Source organism: Aptenodytes patagonicus, chromosome 13, assembly GCF_965638725.1.
Source record: "Aptenodytes patagonicus chromosome 13, bAptPat1.pri.cur, whole genome shotgun sequence".
Classification (NCBI taxonomy): domain Eukaryota; kingdom Metazoa; phylum Chordata; class Aves; order Sphenisciformes; family Spheniscidae; genus Aptenodytes; species Aptenodytes patagonicus.
In genome coordinates, this window is record NC_134961.1 from 6,342,742 (window position 1) to 6,358,621 (window position 15,880).

Sequence of the window (15,880 nt, forward strand, 5' to 3'; positions counted from 1 at the left end):
GAGAGGCCCTGTGTTGAAATTGCTGAAGATTTTGGGGTTGGCAGCCTTCCAAAATGAGATCCAGGTTGCAGTCCTCTCCCCCTTAGAGCTTCGCAAAGGCTCAGCGAGTTCAACAGAGGAGCCTGAAGATGTTGTTTCAAAGCCAAGTTACCGTTATCAGCTAGTCCACGGCAGCTTGTTTTCCATGAGTCCTTTTGACCGAGGCCTTCAGGACTGCCTGGAAGCAGAGACCTGTTGCTTGTCTTAACTGTCCTTCTCAGGAGCTTGTATTTCCCAGTCCAAACCATGTCCTGACATGCGCCGTTCAAAATCTACTCACGTGTTGGGTCACCTGTGCCATAAGGTGCTAAAAACAGGTCTAATTTGTTAAAACATGTGGCACTATGGTACACAAATACTTCTTAAAATGCTCTGCAGGAGAAGTTAAATCCCTGCCCAGAGACCCAGTCACTGGGCTTCTTAATAGGCTAAAACTGACTCTGGATCTGCCAATCTTACCATAAGCCCTAGCGGACAAGTTTCTTTTTGGATTTGTCTTCATACCTAAGATATTTCTAATTGACGTCTGTCTTAGTTGGGAAAAGCATGTGTTTCTCTTCAGTGATACATATTCTGGTCTACCATCGCTGTGTCTCAACCAGGCCATACATCTATCTTCACTTCAACAACCACAGTGGAGGAATAAAAACAGGCTCCTGGGAGGGTGAAAACAGAGTCAAACCTGTCCATCCTCCCAGGCTGGTCCAGGAAAATATTGTGCATCTGCAAAAACAGACAGCAAAATTGTGTTATGTCCAAAAAATCAGCCTGGGGTGAGAGGTAGGGATTGCTACACGGAGGTCCCATGATGGACCAGAGAGCCGCAATGGTCTGTGCAGGGAGAAAGCAGGACAACAGCCAGAACAAAACATCTTTTGCCCTGTAGGCTGACTCCAGCCAGCAGGACCTGTAGCTCAGGGTGGACAGAGCCTTCGCTCCCACCCAAGGGTGTTCCCTCTCATCTGTGCAGGTACAGAACAGACCCGCCTGCATGACCACCAGCCCTGAGGACCAAGCACACCAGGCAGGGCGATAGCCTGAGCTAAAACCACTCAGGCCTTAAAACTACTTACTCCTGGTGCAACTATTTAGCATGAACTCATAGGATGGACCAATTCCTAAGTAACTTCTTGCTCCTACCCACTGTTGTGTATATATGCACCATTTTCCTTCTTTCTGCTATTGTACATGGCCACACTCGCATTCCCCAAGCACAAGAGCACAGGAACTCACCAGATACAATGAGAGACAATTCAGGATGTATCCAGAGCCTGGTCCTTGGTTTGGGCCATTAGTAGCAGGCTGTAGCCCACCTTCCATACACCTGCACTATACCATGGCCATTAATTCAAACTCACAGCACAACCAGGTTTACATTGATTAATTAAGTCATGCAATATCTATTATTTCCGGAATTATCAGGCTGTTCCAGGCATAAATCAACTTTCTTATCAGTTCTTGAGACACGTGGAGTAATTAGTGCAGGCCTTTATGTCATCTCTGCCGACTCCATCTGCCTCCAGTTGATTAGCCAGAAGTTCTCCAGTGACAGAATTAGAAAAACCCATTTTAGTTCACAGATCGTTTTGCAAGCAGCAGTAATAATGAATGCTCTGGCAGAGCGAGGGTGCCCCGCGTATGCAGCATTGGTAGCTTGCTCTGCAGAAGCGCAGGGATGCAGAATTCGAGTCAAAGTGTGCTGCTGAGTACATCTATGCCATCGCCCATCACTGGCCTGATCCTCTGGAGCAGCTGAGCTCTTAAGCATGGGGAATATTAGCAGAATGAAGAAACCAGAAGGGTGTTCACAATAACAGCAAAGGTGAGCAAGGCTGGTTGCTTTTGCTAGCTGTATGCTATATTAGTATTTGCTATGGAAGTAACAAGACACAGTTATGAGCAGGGAATAGCTGAAATGCCAGGGAGAGATTTAGGAATCTGCCCTTGAGGCTGTGAGACTCTGCCCAAGTCACTTCACCCCTTGTACATCAGTTTCTGTATGCGCAAAATTGGGGAGAATGGTACTGACCCCAACCATACGGCATTCAGGGCTGAAAGGCAGGACCAAATAAAAAACTTACAATTCCTGTCTCCTACCAATGTGCTTGGAGCTCCATAAAAATCAGAGCTGGCAGTCCTGGAGATAGGCAATGCATCGGGGACCAGAGGGGAAGGGTGACATCACTGCCAGTCCTCACTAGTATTTTCCTAAGGCTGCCTGAGAAAAGGGCTGCTTGGGTATCTCAGTCTTCATTTTTAAGAGAAATCATTTCACTTGGGGATTATGAAGGATTCTTGAGAAACTTGAAGCAAGTGCACCCAACAGCCTCGAAACCGGCCGTCCAACAGAAACCTTTGATACGCTTGGGACTGGCAGCGCCACCGACAGAATTAAAATGTACAAGGAGCAACAGCCTCATACTTAGCCTTTTATATTTTAAAATAAGCTTATGGGTGGGGCAGAGACCAGCGTATGGCATAGAGAGGTTGTGAGTTGGGTACTGGTTTGCCAGAAGGCTGCCCAGACTAGAGACGGGGGAATTTGGAGTCAGACAAAACCACCTGCAGACTCAGAGTGGTGGTTTGAGGACAGAAGGTAGGCAGCAAACCCATAATGTCCCTCCAGATATTTCATCCCAGGATCGGACACCCCTTTTAGACACCTTTGAGACTGAGGTGTATCAGACCCACAGGGACTGTGAGTGTTACTTTAACACAAAAATAAAACCACATTGCTAGAATAAGTCACACACCTAGACATTAAGCAATATAATGAGAAGCAGATGGAAGAATAAACTCCAAAACCAAATAAAATAAAAAACCTCCTCAGTGGATTAGGTAAGAACACAGAAGAACTGAAGAATACTCACAAGACCAACACTTTAGTAAAAATTGGCCGAGTTGAAATATCGATGATTTCTGAGCAACTTCTTATTTTCTCTTCAGGGAAAAAGCTAATATTCATTTCAAACCTCTCTGAGCATGGGAGAAAGCTAAAGAGGTGTGATAAATGAAGATCCAGAGTTTTATTGCTCTGTCATGTTAATCTGGTGCAGTATCAGGAGACACCAGTGTAACAATAATCTGGTGCATTAGGGATACTCTGTTTTTCTTTCCATGATGATTTTATAACATGCTGGAAAGAAAAGCCAACAGCGTTTCATGCCAAGACGCTTTATAAACATTAATATTGTGCTAACAAAAGCATCATCTTTTACCACAGAGGAAGAGTTTTAGTGCAAACTACGAGCTCTTTGTGTACCAAGAGAAATTTCTCTGACTCTTTCAGAGGAAAGAAATTTCTCTTTCTCTTCTTTTCTCTGACTCAAAGTCAGGTCAGCATGTATTGTGCAGAATCACCATGCACTAATCATCTGCCGTGGTCTTCAGGCTTATGCTACAGAGATCGTCTTCGCTTTCCTCTGATAAAACATTCTGGACAAAGTGTACAATTTATGCATCGAATGAACCAAACCCAAAAATTGTTTGCGTATTTTCTGGGTCTTAAAAAGTCTTCTTTTCAAGTAATCTGGCTGTTGCTACGATGGTAACTCTTAGGTCTCTCACCTGCTGTGAAAAGCCTGCCCAAGCCCGCCTCGCCGGGCTGTTATCTCAGCCCCCAGCTCATCTCCCGGGTGGCAGCACTGTCCCCTCGGGGACACAGAGGCTTCAGCCCTCTGGGACATCAGGGCTGCTCCGCTGGCGTGTCCAGGCTAGCCCTGGAGCTTACTCCTACATCAAGATTGAACAGAAGTGGAGCAAATCAGTGCTGATTTCAGTGTGAAATCAAATTTGCAGTCCATGATGAAGGGTTATACCTTGCTAATCACCCATTTTTTTCAATGGCCCGTTTGATGCTCTGACCACAAGTGACGATCAGAAAGACACAAAGGATGCTGAAAAGCACGATCTATCTGCTGATCAAGCCAGCGACCCTCTTTCCCTTGATTCAAAGAAAACTTGTCTTGATAAAGCACTGAAGATTAACTCCTTGCAAGAAAGAATGGCACCAGAATGCGGAAAAACTCAGAAGTGTCTGAATTTCTTTCTGATTCCTCTCTTGACTTACAGCAGGGGAGCAGGACTTGGCTTCTATTAATTTGCCATAGAAAAATAAAGAAAACATTTTAGAAATGTGTGCAGCATGTACCCATGAGATTGAAAAAAGCTTTCCATTAGGCTAATGACTGATTTGTTTTCTAATTTAAAAAGAATCAAAACTAATTTTATTTACTAAGCAGTCAGTAATGGTCACACTCCAGTGAATGAATAAATGTGCATTTCAGAAGGAATTCTTGTTTTGCAAACACATTTAATTTAATGCTTATAAAAACAGGGGAACTAATGAGGAAGGGATGACTGCCCTGTCATGCACTCTCTGTGAAGAAAAGATGGGCTTGTGCTTACGGTGTCAACTTAGGACTCCACAGGTCTTGGTTCAGTTCCTAATTTCAGCCTTACAGCTTTGTTTGATGTGAGGTAGGCTGTGATTCCCAAAGTTTTCCGCCTGTAAAGCTAACGCAGTGCTTCCTTTCTCACACCTGTCCTACATGGCAGACAGATTTGAAAGTCCCATCACAAAGTGTGTGTTCAGTGCCAGCACCACGGAGTTTACATCAGTTTTGTCAAAGTCTTGCAGGAATAGTTGCTTTTTATGAAAAGGATAAGTTCTGGTGCATTGATTTTGTGTGTCTCTGACGTAAGCCTCCTTTCCCTTATTCAGGTGGGGGTTTTGCTGGTAAAAGCTGTGCTAGATGGACAATCAGGGGGCTCTCGTCGACAATGCATCTCCAGAAAATTCACAGCTTGCTCTGGGCACTGCCAGCCTGCTTATCATTACCTTCTCCAAGAGGGACCACTTTGAAAGAAAATTGGGTTTCAGTGTGGCTCTCTTGGGGCAAAGAGGATCGAATAGATCACACAAACCGGGCCTTGATGGACCATCCAACCAACGCGTTAACACACCATCCGTCAGTGGCACAGCCGGGATGATGATGCGAAGCCATGCCAAGCAATACCCCCATGAAACCTGGGTAAGTGCTCAGTGTCACAGATACCAGCCATGTGCCATACCCGACAGCCACAATAGCGATTAGGCAAATGGCATATGAGTCGGATAACTTTTGCCAGCACTTAGGGGTTATATATGTGCGTGCGGTATAGGCTAGAAATAATATTCTCACTTGATGGAGAAAATGCAGGTAATTTGTACACAGTGACAGAAGAGGAGGAATGAAATCTGGGTAAAGCCTTGGGAAATCACATCTCTGAAGCACATGAAGGAGCATTTCAACATACAGCATAAAGTAGGGTCTTTGACAACCTGAATGCTGAAATAAGACTGAAACCCAGGCTGCTGGAGCCTGTCCTTAGTCCTTCTGTAGTCAAACCTGCCCTTCATATACACCCCATCTTATCTGTCATGGCCCATGTTTGATCACACTCAGCCTCATCCACAATTTCCTTCCCTATCTCTCAGCCACGGGCACATCTTCTGCCCTCCAAGCAGACCTACGTGAGCAAGGTGCTGCTGTGCTTCACGTGTTGAGGCATTTCATTCAGACCTCCTCAAAACCCCTACGCTGTCTGAATTAATATTAAAAAGAAAAATTAATCCTTCCTTTCCTCCTCCCTGCAAATCGCCAGTATAGCCAGGCACTTTTGCCTTTTATAAGAGGTTTTGCATCCAGTGCCAATGCAGGTTTTACTCTTCAGCAGCCTGTTTGGAGCTTTGCTGCCATCCCGTCTGTCGGAGCAAGATAACTCTCACCACCAGAGCCGTAGTACCAGAGACCTTCAGTGGGTGAGTTATCAACCTGCATCTCCCAGGTTGTACTGATGACTAATTTCAAAGCACAGCCAGTGGCACGATTCTGCCAGCGCTTTATAACCAACCATGCCTTATCTAAATAGTATTGACTGATTTTATTCTCTGCCGGTTGCTAATGACTGGCAAATAAATGACTGCCTGTGCTGTGAAAATACAGAAACGATTACAAAGCAGTAGTGTGTTCTATGAGAAATATGTCATTTCTGCTGCTAAAATAACATAAAAAAGGCAGGGAACTGTTTTTGCCAAATTCTCTTTATATAAATTAAAAAATTAGGCATGCTCCTAATTTGGATTAGAGCAGAGTCTCTGGTTAAATAGATTGAGCAGAGGACATGGCAGGTTTTCAGCCGGACTGACTCATCTCCGTCTCAACCCAGGCATGCCTGAAAAATACAGGGCTGCTCCTTATCACAGGAGGCCAAAGCAACTGAGTCAAACTGTGCCTTCTCCTGCCCTTGAGACAATCCAGAGTCACTCTGCTCAAGCCAACGGTCCTTGGGGTGTCACTGGAAGCGAAGTGTGACCAGCCTTAACGACCATCATCAGCTCTCCTGGTCTACAGCAAACATCATCCCTGCTGCTGTTAGTGTGGTTTGCTGCGGTACAGCAGCTGGAAAAGGCGGTGTGTCATTTCTCTGGATGCAACCCAATCCTCTGCTTTGGACAAGTCCTCATTTGCAAGAAGAGTGTCCACACCGTCTTGCTTGGTGTAATGTGACTGTTGCTATTGGGCGAACTGTGGAATCACCGGTGCTATAAACCCAATTTTTTGTGAACTGAGCTGAAGGAGATGCAATACTGCAAAACAAGACACACGATGGTTTGTACCCCTACCTCCAGAGTTTTGCTGGCTGCCTGATGCACTTTCTCTCCCTAAGGATGTAAAACACAGGGAGGAAAAAAGAGTATGAGCTGAAAGGGTTGAGTCTTGCTCTGGCTAGACGTCAAGGCAGGGCTCACAGCAACTTCACTGGTGGCTGCAAACAGCAGGAGTTGCAGGCATGCACTCACTGAGGAGCAAGATCGACCTTGCACTGCAGCCCAGGCGCAGGAATATGATGTTTTCTTTACGTGGCACAGTCCTTCTCACCTTCAAGGGATCAGGAGCGTGCTGGGAAGGAAGAGAAGCAGGGATCAGCTTGGCCCCAGCCTTGCTTTCGTGCCTTTCAGTGAGTTACAACAGCTGCAAATCGTCCCCAATTGCGGCACTGAGATGACAATCAGGAAAATAGAAGCTGACAGCAGATAATGACTCTTTACATGTCAAAAAGCTGCAAGTATCAAACAACTTACATAGCAAAGCCGAAGCCTTTTAACTAATGCCAGGGACATTGTAGGTATCTGATTTCTGGAGCGGGCTGCTGGGGAGAGGGGGCTGCGATGCCTCCTTCATGCAGACCTTTCCCTGCCACGGTGACCTCTTTGCCTTTCAGGTATTTCGGTGAAGGCCAAAGGTACTGGACAGGATCAATGACTGTCTCTTTTCATTTGGCAGAAGGATGACAGTGAATAAATGCTACCTGCAATTAGGTCATCCCTTCAATGAATTAAACCATTAAGGAAACAATTAAGAGAGGGAAGCTTGGTTTGAGGGGTGCAAGGCAACTGAGACTTGGAGGTCCATCGCTGGCTGGGTGACTTTTGCCAGCTGATGCTTCTAATCGAAGCAATTATGCATAACTTGACAAGGGACAAAAGGGCTCGCAAAATTAAAGGGATGGCAGCAACGAGGAGGGCCATGTCTGCAATGATGGATGAAGAGGGAAGGGTGTTCTGGGGTAAAGGGAAGGTTCTTGCAGATATTTTCAACTGTTGAAACCAAGGAAGAAGTGCTTTCAGATCCCGCCGCAATCCAGTTCAGTATTGGGAAGAAACCTGGCTTTACACCCTTCCCTTTTCCCCCATGATTTAGTTTCCAGCCAGATGAAAACTAAAGAGGGCTTTGAGCCAATCTAGCCATTTCCTGCAGTGGGCGATGGGGGTCAGGACCCCTCCTATAAGCTCAGGCATGGGAGATGACGGTAAAAATTCAAGCCTGGGGCAGTCAGGTAAGCTAAGAGCCGGGCTTCAGGACTACCTGCTAAAGCAGGCTTCCAAAGGCTGCCCAGTTAGGAACAGAAATAGATTACTAATTTTTCTTTTCCCCCACAATGACAGAACAAAGAGAACATATTTCTTTTCCGTGGCCACCGTTAACCATTTCAAGCGGAGCTACAGCATTGAAATGCCCCTGTCCAGCCCAAAGGCATTTATATGCAGCCGTTGTTCTCTTCAGCCTTTCGCTCCACTGCGAGCAAGATTTATGCTCTGAAGGATGATGAGAAGGGGCATATTATTAATCATGAAATCCATCATCTATCCCAAGAACCTGATGGAAGAGGTCCCACAGAGATGTTAATGCTCTATTTGCCAACTCCTGAGATTGCTCCCAGGAGCCTGGCTGATCTGCCTTCGCCGGTTGGCAAAGCGTGGACATGTGAAGTGTCTGCCTGCACTGAACACACCTGCAAGAGCAGAAGGACAAGGCTGTCCTGCTGGGACCGCAGCCCCACAGCCACTTGGGCCACCTACAGCTGCCAAGAAGTTGGCCTCGGTCCCACCTCACCTGCCTGTCTCTGGTTGGCAGCGGGGTGATGCAGGTCCCTGCTGCTGTAGCGGCTCAGGTGAGCCCTCCCTAACCCATTTCAGCCCAAATCAGACAAGTTAGCAAAGACTTCTTGCTGAAACACTCACCTGGGCTCAAACGGGCTCGCGGGTTTTGCACAGCTTTTTTGTGTGTGTGTTACTCTCCACATTTAGCAATTGATAAATCAGTGCTATCACAGCTCTTGCGTTACACAGTAATGCTGATGGATAGCCACTCTCTCCCCCACCCCTGTTTTGGGTTTTGTGGTTTGGTTTTTTGTTTGTTTTTTTTAACCCATTTCTGAATTTTTTCTTGTTTTCTCTCCCTTTTGATCATGCACTAGAGTTTGGCTGAACGATCAAAGGTGGTGTAGTCAGTGCATGGTGAATTAAGCTCTGTCCTCAAGTTATGTCCATGCAAATCAAGAGCAGCAGGTAAACTATCTTAGACTTTCAAGCAAGGAGAATTTGGCCCTGAGGTCAGTGAAGGGGAGCCGATCACAGGAATTTTAGCAAAGTTTTTTGGTTTTGTGACTTGGAGGACTCATGGTCTGGCACTAACTTGGGTGCCAAATCCATCCAAATGGGTAGGGTAAGCACGGATGGGGCCATCCCATGAGACTTCAGCCCACAGAGACAACACGATTGCACCCAGAAGGAGGTGTAACAGGAAAAGACAGAGGTGCAAACTGGGCTGGCATCATTGTACCACCCTATCTAAAGCCTAAATTAGCAAGTACAGCCATGTAAATCCAGCTTGGCTGCCCCATGACAGCAGTCTTACATTTCTGGTCAATATTGGTGTAACTACTGATTTACAGCACTATTTTTCACTAATATTAGTGAAAAGCCAGCTAGTACTGAGCATGCTCATTGCTGTAGTGCCTGTGCACCAAGAATAGTGCTCCTTCGTGCTAGGAGCTGCACAAATGCAGAGTGGGGCCCCTAAGCAGCAGGTGATGGAAGAAGCAGGGCACGCCAGGAGAGCAGAGCGGTGCTGCTGTATTTGTGCACTTAGCCAACATATAAAAGCATTTGGTCTTTACCTGAAAAAGATGTAAATGAGAGAGCATGGGATGAGGGATGGGGGATGGCAGCGAGACAGGCAGTTCTGAGGACTCCTGCAGCTTGTACTCATTTCAGGTTTTCATCTCTCTCTTCTCTGTCTCCACACAGCTTGTGATTAACATCGGTAACCTTCCGTCAGCTCATTCTGTATGTGCATAGTTTATGATGAGGCATGTCTTGAGATTCTAGGTAACAAAACAAAAATGACTAAAGCCCTCTGCCTCAGAACTGAATAGTGAGGGGGCTATTTTCCACAGAGATTTGTGAGAGTTGGGGCGGTGGTGTGGGAGCCAACATCTTAACAATTCCCACCTCCTCATGAGGACATTTGCGGACTTCAGGATTTGACTCATGGGGTGCAACTCAGTTGTCATTTTGGGATGTGTGCCCCTTACTTCAGCATCCCCCCTTGGTGCGTGCCTGCCTTTGCCCATCTACTCCTCCCGCAGTGCTTCCCTGTACCCTGGTCCTAAATTTTTTCTCCCTCCCATGCTCTGCCTCGTGATCCTGGATTTTGCTGCTCTGTAGGGAGAATAGGTGCCTGTGTTGAATTTTTTTCCCAGTCCCTGCTGCTGCCTCCTGCTTTGTCCCAGGTTGTGCCATCCTATGCCTCATCTGCACTGGTCTCTCCTAGGAATCCCCCCAAACAGCCCGTCCCTCCTGTTTTCTCTGATGCCTTTCTCTGACCTCTGGCAAGACAGGGGGTTTGCAGCATCTGGGCACCAGATTTGGGGCACGGAAGGCAATCCTTCCCCGCAGGCATTGCCAGACGGAGCGCTTGGCTGTTGAAGGTGGTGTTAACGTGGTTCTAGATTCTCACAAGTGGGAACTGAATTTGCAGAGCCCTGAGTTTTGGTATGGTTTTTGGTGTATATAGCCAGTAGTGAAACCACAGACAGCTCAGCATCCACGGGAGTCGTCTGGAGAGTGCGGTGTGTGGCTGGCCAGATGACGCCTGAAAACGCAGCTTGGAGGGAGCGACAGGGCTGTTTCACTGGCATCAGTGTGTAACTGCTTGTGGATTTTACCACCCACTTGTCCTGGCTTGATTTATGAATTCAGCCAGGAACATCTTCTGCCTCGGAAAGAAAAAGGACTTTAATAAATGAAGATGTATGGGAAAAAATTAAAACCTGGCATTGCATTAACAGAGCAAAGATTATTTCTCTCCTTCCTCCATAGAATTTGATCATATTTGGAATTAACCAAGAAAAGTTTTATCTGAAGGGAATAGTGAGACACCTGAAAAACAGGCTGATAGAACTGAGATCAGAGCAGGGAATGCAGAAGCCGTGTTGCCCCGTGCCCTTGTGCGTGCACGGATGCTGGCTCGGTCTGTCCACCCCTTGTGTGGGGCTGCCGCCCCCCTAAGCTGCTGTCTGAGGCAGGGGTGAGACCTGCCTGGCAAAACAGGCGCTAGTTGTGCTTGTGTGCTGGGGTTCCTAATTTTGCCATCCTCCCTACCAGCAATCATGGCCTTGGGGAAGCATCAGAAATCAATCGGCCGAACAGCCGGCTCACTGTCAACCCAAAGCGTGGAGCTTTATTCCAAACCTGCTATTGCCTGAGCTTTGAGTGTGCGAAGCCGTGGTGAAAAAAAGCTGCCCGTGCAAGGGCTGTAAGCACGTTTTGGGGAATAAGAGGAAGAAAACCGCTTTTTACCCCTTTTAATGTTTGCCTTCTAACAGAATAGGGAAATATAAGCAGGGTTCCCTCTGGCATAGCAATGCACCTGATACCATCCGCTATTGCAGGGAGGAAACTCATTCTTGCATTATCCTAATGGTGGAAACCGTCTGCCCCGCTTTGATTCACTTTCAGCCCTGTTTCCTCTGGTCCCAAGTCAACATTAATCTTAATTATGTCTCAGCTAACAAGCCTCTAAGAGTTTATTAAACAGGCTTTTGTGTTCCCTAATTGAAAATCTCAGCGCAAAGCGTTTCAGCGCTGCTTCTGACTCTCACGCTGCTTTGACAAATTGCTACGAGAGGTTGGCGGAGGGGAGAGGGGATGGGGGCACCGTTTGTAATGCCGCCATTTCACTCACCAGCTGCTGCTGCGTCTGCGAGGGGAGCTGATGGGGAGAGCTGGGAAGTCGGTCTCAAACACAATGGTCCTCTTGGGAGGACAGTGGTATCTGAAATGCCAGTCATGGAAATGCCTGATGTACATACACAGCCTCGTGCGACCGCTGAATGTCTCTAAAAAAGAAGGGCAGGACTGCCAGGGACCATGCGTGAGTCGGAGGGCTCTTCACATCACGAAACGTGCCCCAGTCCCTGCAGCTCCTGGCAGGAGCAGTAATGTCCTGCAGGGAGCTGAGGTCTTTTTCTAGGGACAGGAGATTTCTTCTCGATTGCAGTTGCTTTGCCTTTCCTTCAGGTCAGACCCAGGCCCAGAGACACCCACAGGCATTCCCACACCTTCCCCCGGCTCCGTCATCTCTCCTGCAACTTTGACATTTTGTTCTTCTGTTCTTCTCATCCTTGGATCTATGTACTATGAGAATTTGCAAAGAAGGGTGGTCTGAAAAGGTATCATTTTAGGTTCTGGTTTTGAACAGGGGCCAGACCTACCCCGCCTCTACTCCCACTAGCCCTGGGGTCAGGATCGGGACCACAGTTGCCAGAAAATAGATGTTCCAGCGAGAAGCCTGCCCGACAACATTTTCGCTGATAATGTTGCAATGCATCATATTTAATGAGCAAATTTAGGAAAGCTTTCAACGCATCAATTTTCAGATAAGACAGCCAAATGACTTTTCCAACAAACAACTGTCTGGGGAATTCGGTTTCGTGACGAATGCCTGTCCCCAGCTGGGGTTAGAGGAGGAAGCACAGTGGCAGCTGCAGCCAAGAGCACACGTAGGGTCTGCTTCCCACCCTCAGGGAGAACCCAGCCTCTGGGTCAGCCCTGTTGGGTTCTGAGGCATCATCTCCTCAGCGTGGCCCAGATAAAGCAGTTCAGTCTAAATGTGGCAGCTCTTTTTCTGGCCCAGGGCTTTTTTTCCAGGAGCGGCTCTGCTCCTCGCAGGTCTCCTCCATGGCTCCTGCAGACCATCTCCCCCGGTGCCGTGCAGCTGTTGCTCCACGGGATCCTCTCCTCATCCCAAGAAAACTTTTCTCAGACTTGAGTTGTGCTTTCAAAAGCTCCACTCGCTCTTTCTCCAAAGCCTATACACTGCTCTTGGGGAGACACGGGTTTCCCCAGCAGCTTGGCGGTGGATTTCTGAGGAGCCAGGCAAGCTGACAGCATCTCTGAACACATTTCATCAAAACATGTCATGCTTTGACAGAGACTGACAAATTCAGATGAAAATCTGTCCTCCCAGCCAGCCATTCCCGGAAAGCAAGAGACAGAAGTGACACTCCCCAATGCAGTTATTTTTTTTACACATTTCAAATCCAGTCACTAAGCCTGAGGGACTGACTGACATTTTTAATACCTCGACAGACAATTCTTCAAATTAAAACTTCCTATTCAGCTTTAAATTCTCCTTTCTTAGCCAACCCTTTGATTCATTAAAGTATTACAAATGTTAGCTCTCCTGCTGCGCTACTGAAAACAAACACCCACCTTCACATGAAGGTCAAGGAAACCTTGCCCTGTGCCCGTCTGACCTTCACAAGGTTGCCAAATATATTTGCTTGTTGCCATGTCTGTTTAAGTCCCCAGTTATGAATATTCATTGAGACTCGTGCAGACCTCTCAATAAACAGATTTTCAGCTGCTGGATACCAACGTGCTTTGCTGAAGTATGTGTGCAAAAGTAAAACAAGCAGCAGCTGGGATAAAGGAGCACCTTTCTTAAGTGTACCACTTTTTATTCCAATAAAAATGGGTATAAGTGAGGGGAAAAGTCACATATTCAGTTTGTACAAGTGGCATTTGCAGAACGCAGCAATTCCACATGGCAGCTTCCAGGTGGATATCTGAGAGGGGTCAGGAGTGATGTGGGATTAATGTGCTTCTCCAGTGACTTCTGGCCTCCTGGGTTTCAGTAGGGTCACCATTGACTCCACTGGCACCAGGATCTCTCTCCGGTTGCCCTCTAAGGGAGGCAATACCCAGGCATGTATGTGAATTGGGGCCTGAGGCAGGAGTATATCCAGAGACCGATGGATTTACATTAGAGTAAGAGCAGAGCCTTATTTTTACTCCTTCCCTCTTTGAGTTGCAGCTAAACATAGTCTAACTTCCAAAATCAATATTGCTCATGCGTGCCTTAATGCAAACCCCCCTGGGACTACCACAAGCCTAAGAGACCATCTGTTAAAACCAGATCTCCGCTCCCTGAGGCTTTGCGCGCTGGTGGCCCCAGGGACTGGGTTATCACTGGGATCCAAATGTTTCTTGCGATGCGCGGTCCTGGCACAGCCTTGATACATGCAGCAGCATCCTTAAAAATTGCAAGGCCATGTTTCTAGCATGTGTAAATGGTGCCTTTCCCCTGGTCCTCCTAACTGCCCATCAGCTTCTGCAACCAGAAAGAAGGCAACAGTTGCTCATTTTATACTACTGTGGTTTGTTCCCAGAACGGCTTATCCAGCTCCACCATCTTGGTTACCTGAAATGTCTTAGTTGGTCATCTCAGCCTGCACTTTGTTTTCATGTCACATTTATTCCTGCACGTTTTTGTATTGTTTGAATAACTCCATCTAAACCCAGCCTTGTTGCTATGAGATGGATGATGCTCTGGGGTTTCTGTGTTCTCTCTCTCTTTCCTGCTGTAATCTCGTAACACTTAATCCTCTGTATCTCTTCATCTTTCCGTGAAAAGTCACTAAAGGTGAAAGCTTTCTCTACTTGCTCTCTTACCATCTATATCTTGAGCCTTTAAGCTCTCGATCCAGGTTTCTGACCTCAAGCACTGAGTCGTCCCAAACATCAGATGTGCCCTGTTCCCTTAGCCTACTCTCCATTTCCTAGGATGAACCTTCAGAGTTGCTGTAGTGTTTTGGTTTTTCTCCAACGTGGGTAATGGAAAAGCAATAGCCCTTAAAAGAAGCGGGTGCTACAGGGGATGTACAGTCCTGTCCTCTGGTGACGTGAGGTTAGGTGATGCAAGGCCAACAGATAAGTTTGCACCTGAATTTGACTCGACAGCCCGCATGCTGCAAACGTATACACAGCACAGGCCTGGACGTGCAGCACGGTCGTGGTCTGGGAATTACCATCAGGGACAAGTATCTCACTATACCTTTTCATATAGTTAGGCTGTCCTTCTGCCAGGCAGTCTAGGGTGCAAAATATGGAGCTGGGTTTTATATTCCTTGCGCAAGTGAAGAGTGTTTGGACGGGAGGGCCGGGTGTGCAGCCATGACTGGTCCAGAGCATCTGCCATCAGCTTCCCCGCCTCAAAACTCCAGAGGAAGATTTTGGGCTTCCCCTCTCAGGGCTCCAGGGGCAAGTCCCACCATGTCTTTCTGTGGAGAGTCTGGAGAAAAATATTTTTTCCCTCCCAAGGTCTCAATTAACTTATGCCTCTCCTGGCTTTTCCCAGCATAACATCCTCTTGCCTTCTTGATATTTGAAATAAAAGTATGTTGCGTCCCTGCCCTGGGAGTTAACAGCATGCCCAGAGAGCAGAAACAAAACCAGGGTGGAGATGAAGGGCTCTTAGCAACACCAGGTAGAAGGTCCAAGGCTTCAGGAGTTCAGGTCCGTCATCCAAGTCCACCGTCTCTCCAGCAGACAGCACCTTTCAGTCTGGGTTTGGCCATCATGGGTATCTAGCCCATGAACCCACAAAATAATAACGAGTGGGATCAACGGAAACATATTTACTCAAATTAATAACATGATGCATTGCACGGGCTCTTCCTACCAGTTTCAGATTGACGCGTACGAGTCACGGCCATCGCTAACACTTTGGGGCTGCAGCAGCTCTGCACAACAGGAGAGATCGTGCGTGTCACACCCTGAATTCTCTGCAAAACTGCTGCTTCAAACAAGCAGAACAAAGGCAGGCAGCACACGCCAGAGCAGTGTCATGTCACGAGAAGAAATGCCGGCTCTGAAGAGATGTGATGACAGTAGCTCCCGTGGGGCAGGGGGAATTAATTGTGCGGCTGCCAGAATTAATGCGATCATTCTGCTTTCTTGTTTGCACTGCTATTAAGCCTCACACTACAGGCTGTGTTCGCTTTCTGTAGCCACATGTGTGAATCCAGTCCCATATGCCAGGTGATAGACAGAGGTCTGATGGGCCTCACATCTCAGCCTTGCAAATATTTTACTTTCTGGCGTGCATGTGCCTGACTACTCCAGACAGGAATCAGCACAGCAAAGTGTAATTTACATAGAATGAATTCA